The 4,864-nt window shown below is 39.4% G+C and overlaps 1 long non-coding RNA gene across 1 annotated transcript; it reads right to left on the bottom strand.

The window, feature by feature from the left end:
- Window positions 1-3,543: 3,543 nt before the first annotated feature.
- LOC128257260 (uncharacterized) lies at window positions 3,544-4,864 on the bottom strand. Its single transcript, XR_008267847.1, has 3 exons — window positions 4,707-4,864; window positions 3,995-4,632; window positions 3,544-3,863 (listed from the first exon to the last, which is right to left on the bottom strand). It is a non-coding gene; the product is annotated as an uncharacterized LOC128257260 (long non-coding RNA).

Genomic DNA, 4,864 nt, shown 5'->3' with positions numbered 1-4,864 from the left:
GAAAACTGTGAGTGTATACGATATTTCCCGAAAGAGGCATACAATAGTTTTGTAAATTGATCATACCCCATTGGATAGGGCATTATTGGCCGACGTTTAATAACATGCTTCCATAAACAAACTTGTTTATTGCCCGGCCCCGGAGATGCGAAGAAGGGCTGTGCTGGCATCTCCCACTGTGAGTGCGACTGCGATTGTGACTGCGAATGTGAGTTGCTTGGCTCTGCATTCATTTCTGCAGCATTTGCAAAAGTCAATAACACTGCCGCCCACAAAAAAAGCAAAAGCGGGCGGAAATGGCAAGGGGGATGGGGTGGGGCAGGGGGTGGAGGTGGAGGTGGAGGTGGAGGTGGAGGAAGTTAGTGGCGAGTGCCAGTGAAATTAATAATTATAAGTGCTGAAACAAAACAAAATGTAAACAATTAAAATGGGCTCGGGCTTGGCGAAGCGGCGCGCCGTTGCCAATTTGCAATTCCAAGCACCGCAGAGCCATCGGATCAGAGGCGGAGTTGTAGTTGCAGCTGTTTTAAGGGGGTGGGGATCGTTCCCCGCCCCTAACTTAAGCCCCCTTTTCACCCCCACTTACGTGTGACATTGAGGCGCGAATCGGCGAGCGGCGACGCCAACTGTTTGGAGCTTGTTTGTAAAACAAGCGAAAGGTCACAAACTATTTATGTAGAGTGGCGACCTCTGGCGCTCAGTTTGCGGCTTCCACGCAGTTCCGTTTCCCCACCAACACACACGCACATGCACAGGAAGAAAAAATTAAACTTATTCTACTGTTAGTAGACCTACTATTATCAACGTAAAAAAAATGTAACGCATAGGGAACTTAGGAAATCAATTGGGCAAAAATAAGTTAGGGATTTCATCCCAAGTAATTATGCATTTTAAGCAAGTTAATTATAATTTTTATTGAAATATTATTAATTTTTATGACCATTACAAACAACATAAGCAGAACTACTTTAATCTAAAAATGAAAGTTTATAAAACATATTAATCATATGCATTTATCTAAATAAAAGCATTTATGTTTTAAATATTTTTTAAAGTGAGTATAACCATTAGATTTTAATTTGGCCTATCAAAATATTAAATGAGTTAATTATGAAAATAAAAGTCTTGAAAACAAATTACGTGGTGCCTTACACCTGAAAAGTTATCATTATAAAATATTTAGTTGTATCAAGACAATTAAAATAAAAATGGTAAGTTTTTCAATGATTTTTCTAAGGTTTAATGTCATTGAGACAAATATTCTAGTAGGTCCTAAAAAAAATCATATAACTAAATTCAGAAACTTGCTTTTTTCTTCTGAATGTGATACAAAGATTAAATTATTTCTAATTCAGAAATAGCAGAAGTATTTTCTTTTCGCTGTGTAAAGCTATACAAGTAATTATGGTGATAAAGATACAGATACGGAGTGTATTTTCGAGTAAGTGTTTTAATTGCAGTTGCGCAAATAGCACAAAGGCAATTAATTAATTGCGCCCACCCACAGCCCATCAGTCCCGCCCACATCACACCCACCCACACACACACACTGGGATGACGATGACTATGTGTCTATGTGGGCTAGTTGCATGAGTGAGTGTTGGTATGCGTACGTACATAGTACATGTGTTCCTGGAATGTTGACATGTGTTCCCATAGATGTATGTACAAGCACGCCCGCACACACTCACAAAACACAGAACACAGAATACAGAACACTGAACACCGAACACTGAACAACGAACACCGAACAACGAACACTACGACATTTACCCGCTGCCATGGACAGTTGCAGTTGTCATGTTCATGAATTGCCAATGGGGAGCAAAACTATGCAAAATACAGAACACACAGATATACACTCCTCCAACACCCCAACACCCCACTATATCCCATGCCACTCCACTCCACTCATCCGGCGCCCATTTAAATACCCAAGTAAGAATATTAATGCGACCGACGATCGGCGCTTCGACACTACGCGTTACTTAATCAAATCAAACCCACATTTGCATACGGGTGTACAATGCACTACACACGGGTAACTAAATACACGGGCATGTCGATTGTTGTGCAACAACGTCCATATTTTCGTTTTCCATTTTCAATTTGTTTGCCATTTGAATTTACACACCCATTTGCACATCTGCATGTAACGGACGGACTTGAAAACATTCGAATTGTAATTATATTTTAAGTAAATGCACAGACCTTAATCAGATGGAAATGGCATATCTAATATTGAAGGGAGTTGCATATTTTAATACAAAATTTGAAACAACTGCGAAAAAATGCTATCAAGAATTTTATTTATATAAATCCTTAAACATAAAATTCAAGTTCATAGACAAAATAAACAACTTGTCTACTTGTCCCAAAAGTGTGAAACAAAAATGGCATACATTTTTATTTCCCTTGATGAGAAAGTAAAAATAAAATGAAACATATGATAAGACATTAATTTTATTTACCTTTTCAATTTTTCTTATTCAATTTTTCTTATACAATAGCAACCTCGTTTAAATCTTGTTGATCCACAAAGTAGCGAACTCTTATCTTTGAAAACGAATTCCAGACTTCCTAACCATGTATCTTTGCCATAAAAATATCAATAAAATACACAAGGCTTCTCAAGAACTATTCAGAGAATGTGAGTCAGCCAGACAATTATTTCCACATTTTTCTAAAAGGTATCAAAACAAAGACCACCTGTACGAAGTCAAGTTTTTGTTGGCACCCTTTTTTCTCCTTGAGCTCTCAGGTATGCAGATACAGACATTGTTCATTAGTGCTAAGCCATCTTGTATACAAAGATCCACGAATATGGGGATTTCGTTGGCGAATGAAACAATACATAAACATAAGAAGTCCAGGCTACCTTTCGCCCGATCTGAATGCGTAACTCTTGCACTGCGATATCAATCTCTCATCAAACAAATTCCTAAGCTGCTTGAACAGCATTTAACAATCTTTTGATCATTTATCTATAATTCTCCCAAGAAGCTGATGCGATGAGGCCGGAGACCATTTCGATCTCGTCAGACATTGTGTCGTCGGATCGGGCGGAGGGATGTGGATGGGGATGGGATTCTCGACATAGATGGGCATCCGATAAGTGCGTTTGGGGCTACCGACGTTGCCTAATTTGTTTTCAAAGAAATGCCGCGACAAGCCCTATTTTGGAAATGGCATCGGATGGACTCTATCAACCGGTCGTCATGGGCAGTATTTTGATTAATATCACAGGTCTACGACCTCTTAAACCACTGGATTTGATGGTATAAAAGTAGTAAGCCCTACTTCCCTTCTGTGGGAAGAAATGGGTTTATTTTTAAACTTTTATGTATTAAGCAACACATTTTAAGAACAACAATAATGCATATATCCAGAGAAAAACGGCATAGTATTTGAATATAACATTTTTTTTAAACATAATTGTACTTAAAATAAATTAAAAACATGGTAATGCAATTGTTAAAATATTTAAATGGTTTATCCAAAAGGAAAATTTTAGATTTCAACATTTATTCATAAATAAAAAACAATTTACCTTATTCTTAATATTAAGATCTGTTATTTGTAAGGACCCCAATGTATTGTTTTCAATATTCAGGACGATCTTCTGCCTATCATGTCAGTCGGATCCCCCACGACTTCCGTTAAACTTTCACTTAACAAATTCTAGATGAAGATACGCACTTTCGGAAGCGTGCGGTGCTGATGTCAGCGATGATATGCCCTGTCATCTGCGGCTCATTATGCGTATCTACCAGATCCTTCCTGTTTATTAATATTTACCATGCTCCTTGGGCACATTGGGCAGCGATCCCCCGACTCCTACGCCCATTATCAACGCCTCCAATCTAAGTGAAAAGCAAAATTGAAAAAATTACTCATTTCCACTTCCAAGGAAACGATCGACAAGCCGCTGGACAACTCGCAACGCATATCTGCTGCGTATCTCAGGCACATTAATAAATTTTAGTTTGCTCACCTCGGAGTGTGTTCGTTAGCTAAGCTACCGGGCATTTGCCGTTGGTCAGGGCTCCTTCTTTTTTATTTTTGTTATTTTTCTTTATACATTTCTTAAACATTTCTTTGCAGCCCGGCACTTTTTCAATTTGTGGACGGGACCACCCTATTCGACGGCAAACGGCAGTTCGCGCGCTCATTTGACTGCTATTCGTGGCTGAAATTCTTCAAAAACAATAAAATAAAATTAAGCAAAACGGCATTTTAATAATGCTGCTCGACTGCTGTGGCCGCTGCTGCTGCCTTTCTTTCCCCCAAATAACTCAGGTGGTGTCGGTGTTGGTGTTCGTAATGGCCCATAATGGATCTTCCTAACAATTCGATGATTTATGTTGTGCACATAGCGGTTGCTGTTTTCGTTTTGCTTCTTTATAGTAGTTTTATGATGTTAATAGCGTTTTTGTCTGTGTCTTTATCGCCGAAACCCACACTCTGTTTCCTCAAACGCTAGTTAGTGTTGCGACGATGACGTGCCGAACTCAGAGGTCTTGGATCTTGGGTCTTGGCTCTTTGGTCTGGGGTCTTTGGGATCTTAAATATGGAGTGGGTTCCTCGATCTCCGATCCGCATGGTCTGTGCCGTTCCCTTAACCTTTGTGCGCTGAAATTTGGGTTAGAGTTTGTTTTGTCATAATAAACCACTAAAACGAGCATATAAAAAGTAATTTTCCGCACCTGTCCACCAAGGTGGGCAACTCCGGTAGCAGCGGTACTTCAAGGGCTCGTCCCGCCGCCACATGATTTACGATCCGAGCGAAGATCTAATCGGCCGACAATAGGTGCCATTCATTGGCAATTGGCTTAATTGAATATATACTTTTTAAATTATTAGA

The sequence above is a fragment of the Drosophila gunungcola genome, assembly GCF_025200985.1.
Source record: "Drosophila gunungcola strain Sukarami chromosome 3L unlocalized genomic scaffold, Dgunungcola_SK_2 000002F, whole genome shotgun sequence".
In the NCBI taxonomy this organism is placed as follows: domain Eukaryota; kingdom Metazoa; phylum Arthropoda; class Insecta; order Diptera; family Drosophilidae; genus Drosophila; species Drosophila gunungcola.
This window is presented reverse-complemented; position numbering and strand designations above follow the sequence as displayed.